Below are 22,586 nucleotides of genomic sequence, written 5' to 3'. Positions count from 1 at the left end.
GACTCGTATCTTCACAAGCTATAAAATGCCTCTCTCGTGCTCCTCCTGTCTGTGCCACTTCCCTCCCCACCAGGCTGCCATTGTCGTTACCGGCAAGGGCGTGTCACCTAGCATGCGAGGGGAGGCCACCGCTGCACCCTTGCTGAGAAGTACACTGATCCTTCCCGCACCGTGCTGTCCTCGCACGGGTGCTCCAGGAGCGCGCTAGCTTGGCCGCGTGCACTTGGCACTCCCATCCGTCACCGGGCGACGAGAATCTTCCACGTGCCGATGGCGGGCTGCAGGAACCAGCAGACCACTAGCCGGACCTGAGCCTTCAGGAGAAAAACTCAGCAGAGTTGTGCCTGGGGATCCTTCTGAGCTAGGGAGAGACACGCTAGGGGCAAAATGTTGCTGGAATTAAACAAGGGCGCTGCTAGATAACCTGGCACAGAATTCTAAGTTGTGCAGGAAAAAAAAGAAAAATTCCGCTGAACGCTAACCCAGGGCTGTGTGATTTACAAAGCCTTTTGCTTCTGTCAGGCCTTTGAAACAAAAGCATCAGAGAAATCGCGCCTTGCTGAAAGTTATTCGGTGAAGCCTCCATTTAAATCCAGACCTTCTAACCCTAAATCCTATCTTCTTTTTATCACTGGTTTACAGCATTTACGGGTAACGCTTTTGGGGACCCTGGCAGCATGGGCAATATTAGTTAAGCTGTGCCACAGAATGGATTCTACAAATCCCACCAAACCCTTTGCTTACCCACTGGTTTATTCTCATTCTTCATGCTTAGTTTGCTAATGTAGGAGTCACATGTCCCTGTTGTCTTTATTCTCCTGGTTTAATCAGGAAAACGAGCCAGAGGAGCCGAAATGATTAGCTTGGAATCATTAGAAGAGGAAAGAATTTATATTCACGGTGACTGTATTTCTAGTCCATTGATTAGGCAATTTTGCTTTTATGAATCAATCGGGGTGATTGCTATGCTGAATAAAATACGGAATTGCTATCACAAAGAAAACATAAATTATCAGCTTTAAAATGCATACCGTCTATGCAGGGAGCTACACAGTGTATGGAATGCTTCTCATTTCCTCTCCCAGATTTCTACCTGGGTTTTCTCAAGGGGTACTCCTATAGGCTCTTTGGCTCTGTTGTGGCACGTGACGGGATGATCCAACAATGCAGTGTCCTGGCGTGTGACATTACTGTTTAGCTTCCACTAACAGCCCCTTGTAGGTGCAGGGTGGTGTTCTAAGTCAACACAGGGCGCTTTGATATCAATATCAATAACCACGCATATCTTGACTCTGCGGCTTGCAATCCAGAAGGCAAGGTGATTTTTAGAAATCCATACAATCACCTTTGGAGACTCTAAGAACTAATGCCCGAACCATCTCATCTCCTATTAACCGGTTAATTTTTTTTTTCCTAGGATATACAGAGGTCATTTCCTAAATTGCACGTTTCCCACTGATTAATCTCAGTGGATTGCCTCTTACTATAGCAAATATGATAATGTCCAACAATTATCATTCATGATTATGGAACTTTATTTCATGAGAGGGTGTTTTAAAAGCCAGATAATCACTTTTAAGAAGACACTAGAAAATTGAATAGGGCAGAATAGAGGTGGAAGGAGGAGGAGAAAACAGAATAAAAATAGCAGTGGATGAAGCGCTTTAAGACTAAAACCTCGCAAGGCTGGTGTTCCATGCGTTAAGAACAAAGAAGGAGGCATTTGGCTTTAGTACCGTGGGATTTTATGGATTCTGGATGCCAGAAGTTTCTTTCTTTCTTTCTTTCTTTCTTTCTTTCTTTCTTTCTTTCTTTCTTTCTTTCTTTTTTTAAGTTTATTTTGAGAGAGGGAGGAAGAGAGAGTGTGTGTGAGCGAGCAGGGGGTGGGCAGAGAGAGGGAGAGAGAGAGAATCCCGAACCCCAAGCAGGCTCTGTGCTGTCAATGCAGAGCCCGATTCAGGGCTTGATCTCACAAACTGTGAGATCGTGACCTGAGCTGAGATGGAGAGTCGGATGCTCAACCGACTGAGCCACCCAGGCGCCTCTAGATGCCAGAAGTTTCTTGATTTAATTCATTTGACACACATTTATTGTATGCATCCTATACATTGAGGCACTAAGGAGTTTAGATTGTTATAATTGTTTTAAGATCTGGCCATCTCGCAGCCTACAGAAAATGGACTGGCCCACGAGATAGACAGTTGATGAGCATGGAGGAAAAGGGAAAAGAGAAGGAGAAAGAAAAAGCAGAAATGAAAGTTTAAGGAGCAGCAGCAGCCAGTGCAAACAAAATCCCGCTGCAAGACCTTTTTCCCCCAAATAAAGCTGTCAACTGTTTCTTAATTAACACTTTCCTAATTTTTCTCAGCGAGCACTAGGTTCTGTAAGTTATAAGTACCTCCCAAGGCACAGTGAGGAACACAAGATAAATAAGATTCAGACCCTATTCTCAAAGAACTTAGACTCTATTTGGAAATTTCTAGCAGTGCACATTGAGTCATGGATCCGCTCTAAGACAGCATTCAAGCAGGTACAGGAGACCTGATCCACACTCTGGGGGTGCAGTTCAAAGAAGGCGGTAGGCCCGGCAGGGGAGGCAGGGACAAGGAAGGGTTCCCACAGAAGATGGACACCAGAGAGGCCTGAGAGGCGGCGCAGCAGAGGGGAGGCAAGAAGACACAGGCAGAGCAGAAATTAGCATCGTGTGTCTTGGGATCAAGAAGAAAAATCTGTGCCTTCTGTAACCGCAGGATAATTACGAGGGGGTCACGGGGAATGCTGTTTGAGTAAGCGGGGGAAGCTGGGACCTCCAAGCTTTCGGAAACTCAAGCACAGGGAGGTCGGGAGGCTGGCCGCGGGTGAGGAAGCCGGCCACGGCCCAGATACTGGTGGAGAATGGAAAAACCACTTTGCTGACAGGCCTTTACGCCACTCCCTTCCACGGAACTGGTCCCGGATGGCCGCAGAGGAGCTCACAGAAGAGAATTTCAAAGAGGTTGTTGATAAGGCTTGGAGACGGAGCTGATTTCGGGCAGGGGCGAGAAGAGGGTGTGGAGGATGACTCCAAACCTGCGAATATGCCTCATTTCCGCCAACTGGAGCAGGACTCGGGCTTGGGAGAAGATGACAAATGCCTAGATCAGAAGACTAAGAACGACTCCAAGCGCAGCTGGGGTAGCCTCAGGGCGAGGATCAGAACTGCCCGGTCCTCCCCAGCCCCCAGGGTTAGGCAAGGATGGCAGGAGGTGTGCGAAAGCTGCGGGGGTGCCCGGTAGGGCTGAGCACGGGAGGGGGCGGGGGAGGGGGGGAGAAGGGGGGCGGGGCACGGAGTTCTGGGCGCTGGGGAGACTCACTCCGTCACTTCCCCCCCCACCCCCCCACGGGGAGCAGTGTATGCATCTGTGCTGCCCGGGCACTGCTCCTTGGCTCTCGTGGCCTCTGTGGCCTCACTCAGGGAGCCCGACCCGCTCACACGCGCACGCCAGGCACCGTGCGGGGTCCAGGAGCTCATGGGGGATGGGGGGGGGGGCTCTCAGTCTCCCGGGGAAGGCAGAGATAAGCAGATGTGGGGATCCGAAAATACGAGCCGTCACTCCGAGGAAAGCATCCGAAGCAGCCTCCTCGGGTATTTCCTGGGGGTGCTGTGTTGAATTGGCATCGAAGGGGGCAAAGACTTCAGAGCACTGACCGTCCTTCAGCAATTCTTGGCAGGAGCAGAGGGTGGCATGATTTAGGGTGAGAAGTTTGTGTCTCAAAGTTCAGCATATAAGAGTCTAGGGCTGTCGTCGCAGCAGCTCGAGGAAGTTAACCAGGGTAGCCCCTGGGAGGCTAAGACAGACGAGGGTAGTCCCCAGCTTAGGCGCTGGGATGCGTTCCCACATCCCCAGTGGATGCCCGAACCCCACGGATGGTACCCAGCCCCATCTATGCTATGTTTTTTCCTACCCCATACATCCCTATGATAAATACCTACTTCCTTTATAAATTAGGCACAGTAAGAGCTGAACAGCAATAACTAATAATAAAATCGAATAACTATAAGCCTATACTGTAATAAAAGTTACGTGAATGTGATCTCATTCTCAAAATATCTTATTGTACTTCCTGCGAGGATGTGAGATGATAGAATGCCTAGGAGGTGAGATGAAGTGAGGCGAGTGAGGTGGGCTTGTGACCTGGGATGTGTCAGGGGCTCATTTTCTTCCCAACTGATTGACGGCAGGTAATGAGCCGGGAAAAGTGAAAACACAGGACTGTATAGCACACGCTCTTTGAGCCGGGAACTGAGTCTTCAGGTTCCATGGTGTAGCGGTTAGCACATCTGCCTTACACGCAGAAAATCCTGGGTTCGATTCCCAGTGGAACCACAAGCTTGTCTTAGTTTCCATTTAAAGCTGGAGGATGAAAACGGGCGCGTTTTCACCTGTGCCAATCAGGATCTTCTTAAATACGATTTCATGGGTATGTGCAAATGTCCTGAAGTGCAGATTTTCTTTTCATCAACTTACGGCACAGAGACCCGGCTGAAATCTCAGCTCGAAGGTCCCCAGCTCCGGGCCCAGATGTTCCTGATCTCTGTCCAGCAAGGATGACAGGCACTCACAGCATGGAGGGGAGCCAGGAGCCCCCCGTCCAGGGCCAGCCCTGGGGGCCGTATGGCACTATGACCTCTTCTCCCTGAGGTTCCTCTGACTTCACCCCTGAGATATCCTGAGTCCTAGACGCACTGCTGTGCCTAGAATGTGAGGTACGGAGAGAGGAAGACGTTCGGCCGAGTCAGGAATAGCCTGGGTTTTGACATCAAAGAGTCTGGATTCCAATTCTGCCTCCACAGTGCCGTTAGCCATGTGGTCTTGGACACGCTCTTTGCCGTGGTTCTGTCCCCGTGTGTCGACTAGGCGTAAGCAAAGCACCGGCATCATGAGGAGTTTGTGCACGCTGGACGAGATGATTATGGAAAGCGCTTAGCACTGGCTCCTGCCTACTGCTAAGTAGGCACTCAACGGGCAGCCCTCGGTCTCAGAGTGTGGCTCCCCTCCCCGCGTTCTGTGTGAGCTAGGACCCAACAGCTCTGCCTGTACCTTTCTTCCCTTCTCTCCGGCGACACAGCTCTAATACCGGCTACCAGAATACGAACCCTCGTTAACAGGTGGCATCACCTCTGAGGTACCTCCGCAGTGCGGCCTGAACCCCACTCTGCCCCCCACCGTGTTGTTCTCCCGCTAATGTTCTGGTTAATCCAACCGCTTGAGCAGAAGTGTCACCTCCCACGCTGTCCCACATACTACCCACCGGAAGATGGGGAGGCGGGATCACGGCAGCCCAGAGGTCTATCTTGCCCAACAAGTCCTGTAGGAGAGCCCACAAAAGAAAGAGGCTCTTTGCCACAGGAGATTTATTATTACTATTACTTTGCCGACAGGCTCAGAATTTAAATATAGGACGCTGAATGGCCAGAACCTCGGCCCAGCCCTGAGCGCCTCCGGGCATGTTCCTGAACCAAGAATTCGAGTTTCTGCCCAGTGGGCTCGCCGTCTGAACTTTCTATTTCTAAAATCGCAGTTCTTGGTAGCCAGCACACATTCTGAGCCACAAAATTCTGAGAATTGTTGCACTCGTCAGCTGCTAAGTCACCTGTCCCTCAGCCTGGTCCCTTCTCCTATCATAACAGGACTTGTGTTAGAGTCTATGAATTTCCCTGTCACATGAAAATTGGCATCCCTTATAATACCGTAATCGCCCAGAAATCCACCGTCAGGCCTGTCGTAATTAATCCATTTTCAGGATCCCTCAGGGTCTCCAAATACAATGACTGGTGGCAAATTAATAGATCCTATGGATCGTCTCCTTTCGCTTCATCAAAGAACTGACCCCGTGATGGAAATTTAGTTTAATTAGGACAATCGCTCATATTTAAAGAGTGCCTCACAGCAAAGAAGCCCCCAGATTCCATCTCTTAAGCTTCGAAGCTGCACCTCACGTGACTTCGAGCCAACTTTCAGGGAACAGGTATGTTCGTCCCCATTTGCTGCCCGTGGACAAGCAAGAAGATATTCACAAAGCTTGGGACTCCCGCTTCGGTGTTGACTTTTGTTGCTTCAGCTTATATGTATGAACTATCGGCAGCACAAAAATATATATGGGATGGTTTCTTTTTTTTTTTTTTTCTGAGTACCTACTTCATGAATAGGGTATCCTGTGTACACGGTGAGGCTGTAAATAGACTTCAGTAGTGGAGCGCTGGAGTGGACAAATATAGAATGTAGCCTGTGGTCAGCAATGCCACACACACTCCCCCAGAGAGCCCCATGCTGGTATGTTAGCTGGTCTGTCTGGAAGCTTTTTTTTTTTTTTTTTTTTTAGGTTTAGTTGCATGATAGTACAAAGAGCCTTGTGTTATGGTCTCAACACTACTATTTATACCCCATGACCCATTAAGCACTGATTCCTTGGTTGGGGTTCTCCCAACAGCTCGAGAGAAGAAACAGGGAAAAAAATAGCCTGACTGGAAAAAAAAAAAAAAAAAAAAAAAGGAGTTCTCATTTACAATCCTTGAGTCAAGAATTTGGTAACATGACCCCGGCCAAAGCCTTCGGAGGCGAGGCCTCGTATCAGATGTTGTTATTTTTGGGTGGCTTGAAAATACGCCTGGTTGAGGCGTGGGCACCCGAGTGGCTGTCGCAGGAAGCAGGAGCCAGAGTGGGCCCGGGGCTCTGTCCCGAGAAAGTCCCCCCGGGCAGGGCCCGGGGGCAGCCAGCTGCCGGGCTGGCCCCGGGCCTCACAAGAGGAATCCACAGCTTGGCCGGAGGAGAACTTCACCTTCCCTCAGTCAACCTCCCTCCCCTGCAGAGGGGTGTCAGACCTCAACATTCCTCTCTTGGTCTCCCAAAGGCAACTGGACACTCTGTGCCCCCCCCTCCAAACACCCTAGGCACTGAACCTCCCTGGAGTCCGACGCATCCCTCCCCCCCCTTCCCCCAGGGGACTTCATTTTCTTTCAACAGGGCATTTCCCCTGAAAAGTGAATTGCCTCCCCTGTTTGGGAAGAATGCCCGCTGGAGATATTTTTACGCTCTGTCTGCAGCGGGTGAAAGGGAAGCCCGGCTGAAGTGATTCCCCGGTAATGCGCTCCCCGAGCCCCACCGTGCTGTGCCAGCGTCCGAACGGACACGCTGCCCACGTTCGGGAACGCGGCTCGCTTGGCCTGTCCCGCCGCACCTCCCTTCCAGCCCGTCGTGACCAGCACACGCGCGTGCTTGCACACACCTGTGTGCACCCGTGCACGTGCACACGCGTGCACACACACGCGCGCGCGCACACACACACACACACACCTGGCTCAGAGGCCAGATAGATGGTTAGGTGCTGTGTTGTGGCCTTCTAGTACATATTTGGAAACTATTCCAGAGGAGCATGAAGGGGACGTGTGGGCCCCTCTTCCGTGAAAATAACTAAGAAAGATCTCAAATAAACTGTCCCGAGCGCACTCTGCAGTCGGAGACAGGAAGCCGAAACTCTCTGCTTGCATAATTCACGTGCCCTCAGAGTTACCTTAGTTGAAAAGGTCTTTAAAATATTTAGACCCGATCCCTCTTCCTACGAAAATCGATGCTTGGCGGCCTATGAATCCTGTAAAGTAGGAGACTGTCCATTCTTTTCTTTTAATTTTTTTAAATGTTTATTTATTTTTGAGAGACAGAGAGACAGAGTGCAAGTGGGAGAGAGGCAGAGAGAGAGGGAGACGCAGAATCCGAAGCAGGTTCTAGGCTCTGAGCTGTCAGCACAGAGCCTGATGAGGGGCTCGAACTCACGAACTGTGAGATCACGACCTGAGCCGAAGTCGGAAGCTTGGCGGACTGAGCCACCCAGGCGCCCCAGGGTCCATTCTTGGCACAAGTGTTAGTGCCTCCAAGATGGCTTCTGACTGATCTGGCCCCACAGGCCTGTGTGCACCCACCGGCCCTCCTTGTGGAAATTCAACTTGTCCTTTCTTGTAGCTCAAATCCCGCCTTCTCCGAACAACTTTCCACCGGGCCCCACGGTAAAGATGGGTGTCGTCCCATCTCTGAACGTTCCATGTTTGAGCTGGGCCTGGCTGGTCGAGGAGGGGTTAGCGGGTCAATGAGATGGCTAGAGGATGCAATCGTGACGAGCCAAGGGCGGTGTCGCACAATCCAGAGAGGCAGAAAGATGCGTTAGGTTGTGGGAAAGAAAACGTGGGGAGAGCCGGGTTGGAGAAATAACAAACCTGAATTTCAGGTGTTGTCAGCCACGTGAAGGGGGTTGGCTTTAATTGAAAGACAACAGGAAGCCGTGGTTTTAAGTCGAAGCGTGAGTGGATGTTGCTTGCGTCCAAGGGGTATGACTAACGTGGCAGCCCAGAAGTGTTTGTGGGTGCATACATGAATATTGGAAAACTGTTGTGGAGGGCTCAGAGAACCTCTGTGACAGTGTTAGTTCACGTTACATCCTCCCATTGGGAAGTTGTTGTGGTCTGAATGTCTGTGTCCTCCCTACATTCACATGTTGAGGCCCTAACCCTCAACGTGATGGTGTTTGGAGGTGGGGCCCTTGGAAGGAATTAGGTTCAGATGAGGCCATGAGGGTGAGGCCCCAAGGGTGGGATTAGTGTCCTCATAAGAAGAGCAAGTGAGTGAGACCAGAGCTCGCTCGAGTTCTCTCTCGCTCCCCATGCCATAGGAAGACACACTGAGAAGGCGGCCATCTGCAAGCCAGGAATTGGGCCCCTCCCCAAAACCGAATCTGCCGGCACCTTGACCTTTGACTCTTGGCCTCCGGAACTATGAGAAGTAAGTGTCTGTTGTTTAGGCATACTGCAGTATTTTGTTATAGCAGCCTGAGACAACTAATACATAAGCCATCCGAAATGCATTAATATAAATAAAAGTTATTTTGGGGGGCACTTGGGTGACTTAGTTGGTTAAGTCTCCCCACTCTTGATCTCAGCTCAGGTCTTGATCTCCGTGTCCTAAGTTCGAGCCCCGAGTTGAGCTCTGCGCCGGGCGTGAAGCCTACTTAAAAAAAAAAAGTTATTTTTCTATCAAGAACTCAGTTCCTCATCAAAATAAGCATAGTATGCGTGGACGCAGACCTGAAGACCTGTGTGTTGCTTGTTCTCAAAAAGACCAATCTCATCTCATCTCTCTAATAGATGGATTGGGCTCGTCAGCAGCCTCCCAAAACTCAGCAGAGGCATGAATCTACTGTCTCTGGTGCGGAACGGTCAAACATTTTTCAGTCCGTCCCAGACAAGATATTATGGGGCTTAAGATGAATTAATGTGAATTTAATCCACGGCAATTTTTGGCCAGTAATGTGCTTTTCAGCCTTCATGCTGCCAAGCGTAGGCTTTGTGGGGTTTTGGCTTAGCATTGCTTGGGCTCACGAGTGTAGTGCGGGATGACGAATTGCCATATTCCTCTGGAGAACGGTGTAGTTTGTCTTTATAGTGGTGCTAGGTGTATGGCAATGGTATGTCAACACAATTTTATTTCTCAGCCCCAGATATTTTCTCTCCCCTACCAGGTTGTCCAGTTTTCTTAGGAACTTTTTCTTAGACTCGGCTCCTGCAGCGGATTCTTGATGGTCTGGTTATACTTTGGAGAGTACAGCTCTCAGATCCAAGAGATTGGTACCTTATAAATTGTTTCTTCAAAGACTTTAGGAAGAAGAAACTCACTGTTTTCATTCCCTAGAACCAATGTACTTGAATTCTTTCTGTACCTGCCACAAAAACATGGAGTATGTTGTATGAAATACGTTGTCGGTATATGTAATTTCCTGAGAAGGAAGACTTACAAATCTGTGCCTCTCTCGCCTAATAACTTGCAATGCCAAGAGTTGGTTTCCACTCAGTGCAATCGAAAGTCAGAGCGCAGAAAGGAAGGAAAGATCACAGGCATTCATTATGATGCCTGTCTGATGAGGAATGCCTAGGACGGTGTCTGGGGATTCTGGAAACTCGGGTGAGACTACATGCCTTAGCCTCTAACTCTGAATTTGGATACTTCTGCTGTGGCCAGTAAGGTCTGGAGCCACCCAAGGTGTGTGCGTAGCCTTGCACAAAACTCCAGAAGCTTTTTTATTCCTGAAGCACCCTTTCTGAAACCTGTGTATTGTCTCACGTTTAATTTTTTTTAGGTAGAGAGAAGGTTGACCTGAGCAAAAATAAAACTTCCCTCTTTAAAACCAAACCAAACAAACAAACAAAAAAAATACATGCAAACAAACAAACAAACAAACACAAACAACCTAAAGGAAAAATGCAAGTCTCTGCTATCCCTAAGAACTCTTCTTTTCAGCAGCATTAGAGAGGAGAGGTGGAGGTCACTGGATTCCCTGCCCCTCGTGTCCCTGGCTTGGTCCAGTGCTGTTGAAGTCCTTTCTATTCTGAGTGGCTGTCTGCAAGTTCGGGGGGCAAAGCACAGGAAGGGATTCGGTTTTCTAAGCCTGAAAGAAAGGCACATCTGGGTCAGATGCAGCTCTGAGGAAGGCATCCCTTTGAATGTGTTGGCTCAGGCCCACCTTCCAGCTCTCTCGATCCCCAACCCCTCCTCTACAGAAGCTCATGTCCATTTCCTCCCCTCCACTCCCTGTCTGCCTGTCCCCTCCGCAAAGCCTCCCAGAGTGCTCTCCACCCCCACAGGCAATCACCATCCTCATGACTGAGCCCGTGCGTCCCGCGACAGTCACATGTACTTCGGGGTGATGTTTGTCAAATCAGCTAAAATGGTTCTTGAAAGCTAAAGACCACCGTCAACTCTTCACCTTATTCATAAAATCCTGGGCTGGCCTTCATAGAGCTCTGCTGGTTGGTGCTTCTCAACCCTCTGTGTGCCTGTCAGTCACCCGGGGCACCCGTTATATTCCGGGTTCTGAGTCAGTAGGTCGGTGGCACTGGGTGAGAGTTCTTGATGTTAAAACCCAAGTCAGGCACAGGTGAAGCAGATGTGTAACGGAGACTCGTGGTGGCTCCACTTAAAGAGAGTTTCGAGGCTCCTGGGGGCTCAGTTGGTTAAGTGTCCCACTTCAGCTCAGGTCACAATCCCATGGCTCCTGAGTTCGAGCCCTGCGTCTGGCTCTGTGCTGACAGTGCGCGTCCTTCTTCGGCTCCTCTGTCTCCCTCTCTCTCTGCCCCTCCCCTGCGTGCTCTCTCTCAAAGATAAATAAACGCGAAAGAAAGAAATAGAGTTTCACCCCAGCTTCTTCTGAGGGCTTCTTCCCAGCTATTCATTGACATTTTTATGTCCCTCGAGGCTCGCTTCCAATCTGGCACACCCCTCCGAGAATGCCAGAATCCTCTCAGAGGCCGGAGAGCGATGACGTACCCAGCGGCACTGGCCACTGCAGAGAGGAGGCGTTCTGATCATGAGCTGCTTTTATCTGGAGCTCACTGACCAAGCGGTTCCACGTCCCTGGGGAGCATTTGATGGACAGCGCTGCCTCTAGAAAGTGATAGAACTTTTCTGTTGGCAGAATTTGTATTAAAACCTCAAGACGCTCGGTTCTTTTCATCTCCGCTCCTCCTAATTTATAAGACAAAGCCTAAAGTGCTTGATCTGTAACATGCGTCTTGCCAACGGGCAGGCAGACTTAGGGAGAGCCTCCTCGGCCAGGTAGCTTTCATCTTCAGGGATGTACAGAGCCGGGGAGCCAGGCCTGACATGCAAATGATTAGGTAGTAGCATAAATCATATGAAATTGGGCCCAAATCCATCATTCCTACTTTCAGAAAAAAAAAACCTTCTAAATAAATAACATGTTTTCAGTCTGAAACTAACATGATCCCAAACCATTTTAAAAAAAGAATAAAAGAAAAGGAAAAAGAAAAAACTCGCTCCAGTACATTAATAACCACTGTTAAATGCAACAATTATCAGCATTTCGTTGTGATATTCTTTTGCTTTTCCTGTGTGTCTGTTTTCATGTGTAGACTAATTTTTCCATAATTCTGACATACGATATGTGTCATTTTATATGCTTCTTTTTTTCACTCACTGTTTTATCTGTCATAAGTATTCATGTGATTATAGCCTTTATCACCATCATTTCCATGTGCTGCAAATTACTTCGTTGAATGGTTATACCAACGTTTGTTAATTCAGTTATTAACGCGGCTAAATGTATTAGGCATTTAAGCTGTTTCGAAAGCTTTACAAATACAGTTGGGGCACAAATGTAATTTATCAAGTGTCTGCATACAGAATACAGTGTGTTTCAATATTTTAATGAGCTTGAAGTCCATAACAGATGTATTGATCCAGATTATATATATATATATATATATATATATATATATATATATATATATAAATGCTTACTTATTTTTGAGAGAGACAGAGACAGAGTGTGAGCTGGGGAAGGGGCAGAGAGAGGGAGACACAGAATCTGAAGCAGGCTCCAGGCTCTGAGCTGTCAACACAGAGCCTGACACTGGGCTCGAACTCACGAGCCCTGAGATCGTGACCTGAGCCGAAGTTGGATGCTTAACCAACTGAGCCACCCAGGTGCCCCGATCCAGATAATGTTTTTAAAAATGTATTTATGAGAGAGAGAGAGAGAGAGAGAGAGAGAGAGAGAGAGAGAGAGAGGATCCCAAGCAAGCAGGCTAGGCACTGTCATCACAGAGCCTGACACGGGGCTTGAACTCACAAAGCGGGGGATCGTGCCCTGAGTGGAAATCAGGAGTTGGACGCTTAACCAGCTGAACCACCCAGGTGCCCCAGATACAGATAATTTTAAAGAGGTATATAACAGGTGACACAATTAAAGCATTTATCAAGGATCTCTAGGAAGCCAACAGGGAACAGACATGGCCTGTCACCCTCTGCCACAGAGAGGGCGTGGGAAGGGGGGAAGAGGCAGGGATGGTTGCAGAGAGATATGGAGTCCCAGGGGCCAGGGTGAGCGACCACCACTCACCTGGACGTCACCCCATGCCCATGGGTCAGTGACTTCCCTCCCTGCGTCCCAGCCTCCCCATCTTTTTTTTTTGAGAGAGAGAGAGCAAGAGAGCGAGTGAGCATGAGCAGAAGAGGAGCAGAGAGACAGGAAGACGCAGAATCCGAAGAAGGCTCCAGGCTCTGAGCTGTCAGCACAGGGCCCGACGCCGGGCTCGAACTCAGGAACCGTGAGATCATGACCTGAGCCGAAGTCGGACGCTTAACTGACTGAGCCACCCAGGTGCCACCCCAGCACCCCCCCCCATGTAAATCAGATCGGTGCCTACCTCAAAGGACTGTGGCAAGGATGAAGGGAATCCACAAAGTGCTTAGTAGGATACGTGTCCTGGTGCGCATACTCAACGAGGTCAGAAAACACCATTGGGGCAGCGATCACAGGCATCGGGAGCTGCCTCCTCCTGCTGTTCACCAGGTCTCCTGCTCTGGTGCCACATGTCTAGTTATTTAAAAGCAGTAAATGAGGCCAATAAGCCATTAAAAAAATGTTTTATCCTCCCACCTTGATATGCCTTCATGACACAAAAGAGAAGACTCTTTATAGAGAGGCACCTGGGTGTCTCATTGGGTTCAGCGTCCGACTCTTGATTGCGACTCAGGTCATGATCTCACGGCTCGTGAGATCGAGCCGTGCGTTCAGCTTTGCGCTGACAGCACGGAGCCTGCTTGGGATTCTCTCTCTCCCTCTCTTTCTGCCCCTCTCCCTCTCTCTCTCTCTCTCTCACTCTCAAAATAAATAAATAAACTTAAAAAAAGGGAACATATTTATAGAGCTATGGTTTTTCTATGACTAAAAAGTAGCAAAATATGGAAGGAGGAGGAATATGATCCTTTGTAAGCCTGTCTGGGATGTTGTTTGGCAAGCGTTGGTTGGATGACTAAAGAATAAAGACATAAGTTTATAATTTTTTAAATGTTTATTTATTTTTGAGAGAGTTAGAGACAGAGTGTGAGCAGGGGAGGGGCAGAGAGAGAGGGAGACACAGAATCCAAAGCAGGTTCCAGGCTCCGAGCTGTCAGCACAGAGCTTGACGCGGGGCTCGAACTCACAGACTGTGAGATTATGACCTGAGCCAAAGTTGGATGCTTAACCGACTGAGCCACCCAGATGCCCCAAGACATAAATTTATAAATTATTATATATTTATTTAATAAAATTCATCTTCTTACCTTCATTTCAGTAAAATCATTAATTATATTCTTATAATCAAGAGTTTCACAATCTGTGTTCCAGTGATAGCAGCAATCTAACAGATTAAAAATAAATGTAATTATATTAAAATATACAAAATTGTAATATATTTTAATCAACATGTAGATTAGCATCAATGTGAGAAGCTAAAAATTTAATTATTTTAGATATGTTTTCACAAAACTAATTTTTATTCCAAAATATTCAAAATTATCCATTGTAACTGAAATGCAAATACAAATTACTTAGTGAATATGAAAAGTTAAAATAAAATTATTTAAGTAGATCTGAAGGTTTTTAGAAGATTTTTTTTAGTATATAATTACATCTCATTGTGTATTTTTATAAAAATAAAACTATTTGCAATTCTAGTAAAATTTGTTTAGCTGCTAATGTCAAGAACTGCTTTTACACAGGTGCACCCGGGTGGCTCAGTCGGTTAAGCGTCTGACTCTTGGTTTCGGCTCAGGCCACGATCTCAAGGTTCGCGTGTTCGAGCCCAACGTTGGGCTCTTTGCTGACAGGGGAGCCTGCTTGGGATCCTCTCTCCCTCTGTCTCTACTCCTCCCCCGCTTGCACTCTTTTGTGCTTTCTCAAAATAAATAAATAAACTTAAAAAAAAAAAAGAACTGCTTTTATACATCACGTATATCTATCTAGGACTATATTTGTGTATATAAGTAATGAAATATGAGTTATGTGGTATTGCAAAATGTATGTGCAATTGTCGGGTATCCTGTGTGTAATTTTTTAGCACCCCAGGGACCCTGGGTTGGAATGTGAAGAGAAGAAAATGGGACTTTCAGCTCTACTGGGAAATAGTTATTGATCACGCAAGAATTTATTACATCTTTGCTATAGGAGGGGAGAATTAACAAGGAAAAGATTTTGTGTTTCCTCTTCTCCCGGCATTTCTGCTGCTTGAATTCTCTCTACGCCTCGGAGTCATGAGTCATGGTCATTTCCAACGTCAGTAGTAGTGCGAACACACCTCCTTGGCACTCGGTACTCGGATGCAGGGCCTTTTACTTCAAAGCCAGAGATGCAGGAGGTGTCCCTGGGGCCTGAGCGGTATTGGTCACAAGAGTGGATCTTTAGGATTATCGGTTGTCATGCCTGCATTGAAGCAAAAATGGACCTCGAGTCATGCTTGCACGCACGTGTGTGTGTGTGTGTGTGTGTGTGTGTGTGTGTGTGTGTATGTCCAGGATCAGAGACTCTCTTGTAAAGGCAACTCTCCAATAAAGAAACACAGGACATCGTGCACAGATATTTCTTGGGATAGATTTTCCACAGTGTGCAAATCCTTCTTATAAATACCATTAACCACAGTTGTTCCCTCACTGACTTTGAATCTATTCTAGAGTCCCGTGCCCACCCTGCATGGCTTGACGTTTAAAACACTGTGTCCTGTGTCCGTTTTGACAATTTATTAGAAAAGGTAGAGGAGAGAAGCTCCCTCCTTTCTCACCACCAGGACCCATTCCAGAATTCGACAGCCCCCGGAATCAGAGCAGCCCGTTGGCGGGAAGGCCCCAAGACCTAGAGCTGCCGAGCAAACGTCCGGAGGAGGAAGGATAGTCAGCAGGTCCAGATGCGGCTCTGAGCCACCACTGTGTTCATTAAGAAGCTCTTCGAAGCTTGCCCCTTTTTTTCATTATCTCTGAAGCTCAGTTGGACTTTCCTTCCTCTCAGAAGCTTCCAGGCGTTTGTCAGGGGAACAAGACTCCTAGGAATTTAGGGGAAGTATGTTTGGATGTGAGGCCACTGTTCTGACAGCCTGGGCTGGGAGAAACTGTTAGGGCCGTCTGCGGAGCTGGGGCTCGGAGCCCGGGAGCAGCATCGGACATCAACCTGAACTGGCCCGCAGAGGGGATCGGAGCCCACACATCCAGGCCCCGAGTCCCACGCCACAAGCCAGGAGGAGCGGCCCGGTGTCCAGTCGTCTAGAAAAAGGCAAAAGGTAGTGCACGAGGCTTTGAATTCAATCAATTCTTCTGTCAAATAAGTCACATTTCTCCTAAAAATCGTTTATACCTTTACCCCTGGCTTATCTTAGATCTCTAGCCTACACTGTTTGAATACCATCATTTCAAAATGGCAGGTTTTTCTTCTCATTCGGTTAAAGCAGTGACCTCATTTCCCTCCGTGCTACCTTAGCTTTCAAATCATCCTTCTCCCGAGGTATGTTTAAGGGCAGCGTCTCAATACACTGCGTGTTGCTTTATGTGTGATATAACTAAATAATTATATCCTATAACGTTGATACAGATGGCTTTCAGGAATATAAAGACTGACGGAAAGGCAGGGAGAAGGGGAAGAGAATCAATCTGCGTTTCCCCTGGGAGATGATAAGTCATTTCGGTGAATCTCTCTTGAGAGCCCACTGTGTGTCTGCCACTGTCCTAACGCTCGGTTCGGTTGTATATCTTCTCCCGAGCTGCTCGTAATCTTGGAGGGAAGAGAAACCACGTATACCAACGACTGTGAATTAAGGGAGACCGAGCTGAAGTTATGAGAGAAAGATAGTTCAAACCGTCGGCAGCTCTCTGTATGGATCAGGAAGTTTCGTGATGGGTGTCTGAACAAAGGCGTATGAGCAACGTCACAGGGGCCAGGAAATGTCGGCTGCCTCGGGAACTCAGCCGTGTCGGATAGGGTTTGAGATGCCGGGCTGACATGAGTGGCTTCCTTTGGTGGGCAGTGGGGAGCACAAAGGTGGTTAAGCAGGGAGGAGTCTGATGAGAGCTTCCTTTAGGAAGCTAAATCTGGCAGCAAAGTAGACAACAGATTCAAGTAAGAAGAAGCAGGAGATTGAGAGGCCTGTCGGAATGTGTGATGGGGTCTTGACATGGAAGAAATGAGGGTCTGAGCTAAGAGGGAAGACAGGACACTGGCCAAAGACTTCTGGATCTACCGGTAGGGATACACTCCCATCTTCAAGGCCGAATGATACTCCTACCCCCGCCCACGTCTGTTTCTGTTATGCTTTATGCACATCAGTTGCAGGTGTGGACTATGTCGAGAACCTGAACAGTGTGACTTACGTCCCAGGTTGGGACACTCCAGGCACTGTCAGGGTTAAAAGAAGTGTCGCAGGAAGAACACAGCTCTGTTGTTGGCTGTGGGTGTAGGTGAATCCCACAAACACAGTAACGAATACCAGAAATATCTAGCGAGCCGAAAGGAAAAAAGAAATGAGCCAATAGGCACACAGCGGTGCCAAAGGCCAGGTGGGCAGGAAAACTGAAACGCTGGGATGGGTTTGAGACCACAGCCTGCATGAGACCTCCCTTTGTCATCAGGACATGAAGCCTTGCTCAGCGACGTTTGATTAACTTCTGCGTTAGGCGGGATTCCTGGGAATCTGGGTCTGAGGCTGCAAGGTGCACACAGGACATTTATCAGGGAATGCTCTTGGGACTAACGGCCGCTGGGGGGGTGGAGGAAGCCGAAGGGGGGACAGGGAGGGGTGTGGAATTGTGAAGTAGTTGCAATAGCTCTGGAGTCAGGATGGTCCTTAGGGCTTGACCCCAGCTGAGGCCTGAAGGCTGGGCCTGTATCCCCCATCCGTTACTCGGTGGCTGCCACTGTTCCCCAGAAGGGTGGAGGGGGACCTTGGTGACTCCCGTCAGGCAGGGGTGGTTTCTGGAGGGAGTCTCAGCTGTGAGCCCTAGGCAGCCAACGCTTCCAGCGGTGGGGGGAATAAGAGCCTCCATCCTGGAGGAGCGATCTCAGAGGCAGGCCACGGCATCTCCAGCATCATCCGCTTTCTGGGGATTTGCCGCGTCTGTTGGGAGACTCTTGGGGTGCAGGCCGGCCGAGGGAACGCTGTCACGTAGAGCTCTGGGCTCGTCCAAGCCGACACGTGGTGCAAAGCCAGCAGCTGAGGGACACAGAATGGCAAGGCCAGAGCCTCTGAGAGGGCCCAGCCGCATGACCTTGGGCACACGACTTCATCTCTTTGTCCCTCAGTTTCTCCATTTGTCCAATAGGGACAAAATTAGTACTTACCTCATGAGTTCTTGCAAGACTAACTGAGACAGTGCATGCGAAGCGCGTCGCACTGGCCCATCATATGCAAGGATCTGTGGACAGTGGCTGCCAGAACGTTCATTGCTGCTAATCATTTCGCAAACTTGGAGAAAGGCCTGAGACGAATGTTGAGAGCCCAAGTCCTCATCCAAGAGGTCTAAGAGTTAGGGAAGTCGGATCCATCCCAGAAGCGAGAGGTAGGTTTGCGCAAGGCAGGGAGTCCCGACAGATACCCAGCCCGGGACTATTGGCCCTTGACCTTTACATGTTTGTTTTCAACTGGGTTCGACTTGGCGGAGACAGCCCTACCGACAAGACAAGAGCGAAACCACATATTTCTGGTGAAAAAGTTGCTGCCTTCTTCCTTCTGCCCTATTCCTTTAGTTAGGTTTAATGGCAAGCTTAGCCTTCCCACTGAGTTTTCTTCTCCCTTGAACTTGAAATCCTGGCTTTGCCACCTGTCACCTGTACGGCCTTGTGAAAGTCACAGAACCTCTCTGAACTTCAGTGTCCTTGTCCTTAAAATGAGACGGATAGTACTCGATCTCCCTTGGTGGTTGTGAGATTCGAATGAGATATTTGGAAGCAGTTTGCAAATTGTAAAACACAATGTAGATGTCACGGTTATTGGGGGTGTTCTGCTGACTGCTTTTTCTTCTCTTTTTTCTCTCTCTCTCTCTCTGGATACGGTGTTCATGACCAATAGAGAGGCTGGGGAGGACAGCCACAGGTTAATGAACGCGAAAGGGTGAAAAGCCCCTGGTGAAACTGATCTGACAAGAGCTTTCTTCTCTGAGCAAGGACGATGCTATCTTTTGTCCCTTCATATACGAAGGGCCTTTTTTGTGCCAGAGCCTGTCCGAGGCCCTTAAGGTCTAGAGAGAGAAGACCTCCATTATCTCAAGGTATTCATGTCATCTGTTTTGTCATGTGTGCTAGATTATTTTTCCATTGGTAGCAAAGGATTTGCACACGTCCACCCGCGCTCTATCTCCTCGCCCCTAAACCATCTAGCTAAAGCCCTCATGGGAACAGTAAGACCCTCCCAGGCCTATGACATCCTTAATTCTTGCCACACTCAATGTGGCAGCAACCTTTGACGGAACACCTCACTTCACGTGCGGTGATACCCGCACCAACGCATGTTTAACTTAACTCAATTGGAGTGGAGAATGGGGTCTTCTGACGAACAGAAATTTCAAGGCTTAATGAATTTTAATTCATCGATCTTTCTTTTAGGAGTGGTGCTTGTTGTTATTGTTGTTGTTGTTGATCTAGTTTTCAAAAACCTCTCCCTACTCCACGGTCTTGGAGGTTTGTTTTTGTTTTTGTTTTGTTTTGACATTTGGACCTGAAACGTGACTTGAATTAGCTTCTATGGCTGTGTGCAGGAGGGGATCTAATGTCTTTTTTTCTCCAAAGGTGTATTTTTTTTTTTTTTTTTTAAGTAGAGGACACTTCCATGATGGTAGGAAATGGGAATGTGTTGTAAGAAAGAAACAAACAGAACTGGGTGGAGATTCCAGGCAGTTCAGAAGAATAGGCCAGTCTCCAGGGTTTATTAAGATAAAGCTCTGCAGGCCAAGGGGTAATCATGGGGGCTAATCCCTATCCTCAAGGAGCTCACTGTCTCAGTGTGAACACGTGATTATGACAGATTTTCATCTATGGCCGGGAACCCCTCACCTTCATTAAAACTTTCACAGTTGGGGCGCCTGGATGGCTCAGTCGGTTAAGCGTCCGATTTCAGCTCAGGTCACGATCTCGCGGTCCGTGAGTTCGAGCCCCGCGTCGGGCTCTGGGCTGACGGCTCGGAGCCTGGAGCCTGCTTCCGATTCTGTGTCTCCCTCTCTCTCTGCCCCTCCCCCGTTCATGCTCTGTCTCTCTCTGTGTCAAAAATAAATAAACATTAAAAAAAAATTAAAAAAAACAAACAAACTTTCACAGTTAACAAAGGATTCCTATATGTGCTTCTTCACAATGTATTCCCGACCACGTCTATACCTGTAACTGGGATTCACAGAAGCTCAGGGACTCGCCCAAGGTAACACAGCTAGTGAGCACAGGGCCGGACATACAATCTGGAATGTTTTCTCAGCCTGGTGTTTTTTCAGCCACGCTGTCTCTCAGCTTGATCTCCACTTTCCAGTGGCTTTTATTATACAATGAAATCTGCTAAATCTGTTTCTGTCTCTCCATCTATCGGCCCTATTTGTCCTATTTGTCCAGCCACCAGTTTATCTGTCCGTGTATCTACCCATTGTCTATGCATTCATCTGGAATGCAGTCATCTGCCTATCCGCCTACCTATCTGGGAAGGTCGGGCCGGTGATGGCAGAGTACTGGGAGGGTGGGGGGAGGGGGCACCTGAATTCAGCCAGATCCCAAGCTCACCCCCAGCCAGTTGCCTAACATCATGCCGGTCACCTCGTGCGTTTGCAAATCAGTTTCCACGTGTATAAAATGAGGTGTTTGGACTCAACGCTTTTTAAAATGTGGCCCCTTTCTAACTTGATTTTTCCGACTATTGTCTCTAATACTATTTTCTTTACTAATAAATAATTTACTTCACCTCCGTGCACCTTTTGTCTACAGCTTACCCTCATGCCCCTTCCCTGCTTCTTTGATTGCAAGCAATAAATACACAGCTCATAGTCACGCAGGCATGAGGCTGTTGGTTTACACAGTTCAAGTACCGGGTTGATCACAGAGTTGAAAGGAGTAACGGGTAGAAGCAGGGTCTCTGAACTGGAACTGGGGGTTCTAAGTAGCCATCCGTATTTTATTCTGATTATCTGTTCCTGTTTATCTGTAGGTCCTACTCTTTTAAAGGAGGGCCTTTATCCACACTCTGGGAAATATGGCCCCTGCCAGCCCCCGATAAGCAGATCCAGCAGAAAAATTCTCATGCTGTGTATACCATAGTTGAAGGGGGAGGGTCTGACTGTCCTCTACCGGGTTTTATGGTTGGGGGACAGGATGATTATAGCCAAGGGCCCTTTAACCCATAACCCTAATGGAACTTTGTGGAATAGAAGAACATCTCTTTTCCCCAAAAAATATATTGAACAGGCCCCCAAAATGTCCTTTACACGCACTGATCCAATAATAAGGTATGGGTGGGCCAAAAACCAACTTGGAAAAGTTAAGGCCGAATAATGGTTAGGATCATGGGCCCTGGAAACAGTTCTCCTGGATGAATTCGAGGAAATTCACGTTGACAAGCCAACGTGGCCAAATTATATATCCTCTTTAGGAGAATAACTTTACCTATGGCAACAAGTTATTGTGAGGGCCAAGGACAAAAATGAGGTTGTCTGTTACTACTGCCACAACTACCTGTTTGAAGAGTGTCATAAATAATAGATTCTGAACTAAAATGATGCCTGCTGATGCCTGACCTAGAACTCCTCCCACCGTCCCGTGATTTGGAACGTAGCAGATGAAGCAAGACGGAAATGGAATGAGCAACATTGTGACGCTGGCATTTCTGGATCCTTGTCACAGGCCGGTGGCCAGCATCCCCTCTTTATTTGGCCTCTTATTGCCCCGTGTCACAGAAGAGGGAACTGAGGCACAGAGTGATGAACGTCCAGCCGGGTCACACAGCCAGCTGGTGGTGGAGGCTCCGTTAGGGGCGTTGCTGATGGACGGACAGAAGCGTAAGCGGGGTTTCCTAGAGTCTCTGGCCAGACGGGACGAGCTTCGATGTCGTCTCTCTTCATTGTGCTTTGCCTCGTGTGCTGTTGGGCTCGCTGTGGGCACCCTGTCTTTTCAGAGAACACGCGGACGGATGTCGACCGCGGCAGCTGATGGAGAAGAAAACAGCAAAAAGGTACAACTCAGACGCCAACACTTGTGGGTGAATTTACAGTTGTAGGGAAGAGAAACTTCCCAGGTAAATAACATTGTTACTGTGAATTAAATGCCTGGCTTTTATGCAACCTTGGGATTGATTTCTGCTACGAAGGAACAGCGAACGTAAACTTACTTCAGACTCCGTCATCCTTAGTTTTTACCATCCAGGGATTTCAAAATCAGAAAGGCGTGTCAGGTCATCCATAGACCTGTTGCTCTTTGTTATTCAACCCTGCAGTCTGGCGGTCCGCTCCGAATTTCTGCAGGATGCCTCATCCTGTACCTGCCGCAGAGCCGTGACTCAGCCCTATTGAATAACTCCCTTTTCCCCTGTATGACATGTCAACTTCGTTTCATTGCTATGGCATGTTTCTTGCCCTGTGGCTGATAAACAAGGCAACCCAGGCAGGAAACCAAAGAAAATTCCCTACTTCTGATTCCAAGCGGGAGGTCTGCCAGCATAGACCTGGAAGACACGCTCCCTTACCTTGCCCAGTCCCCTGAGGAAGCTGGTTTTCTCT

At 48.3% G+C, this 22,586-nt stretch overlaps 1 protein-coding gene and 1 non-coding gene across 4 annotated transcripts in view; both read left to right on the top strand.

Annotated features, from left to right (window-relative positions):
- LOC132685480 (uncharacterized) overlaps positions 1–22,586 on the top strand; it is a 78,232-nt gene that overhangs the window by 12,079 nt on the left and 43,567 nt on the right. Inside the window, exon 1 of one of the 3 annotated variants that reach the window (XR_014135384.1) lies at positions 9,406–9,986. The exons of the other annotated variants lie outside the window; for them this stretch is intronic. The gene's annotated coding sequence lies outside the window, so the exon portion shown is untranslated. Of the gene's footprint in view, positions 1–9,405; positions 9,987–22,586 lie in introns of those variants that run through there. 3 annotated transcript variants of the gene reach the window in all.
- Positions 4,295–4,367, top strand: TRNAV-UAC (transfer RNA valine (anticodon UAC)). Its single transcript has one exon. It is a non-coding gene; the product is annotated as a tRNA-Val (tRNA).

Source organism: Panthera onca, chromosome D2, assembly GCF_046562875.1.
Source record: "Panthera onca isolate mPanOnc1 chromosome D2, mPanOnc1 haplotype 2, whole genome shotgun sequence".
Classification (NCBI taxonomy): domain Eukaryota; kingdom Metazoa; phylum Chordata; class Mammalia; order Carnivora; family Felidae; genus Panthera; species Panthera onca.
The sequence above is the reverse complement of the archived record's forward strand: the minus strand, read 5'-3'. Positions and strand labels throughout refer to the sequence as shown.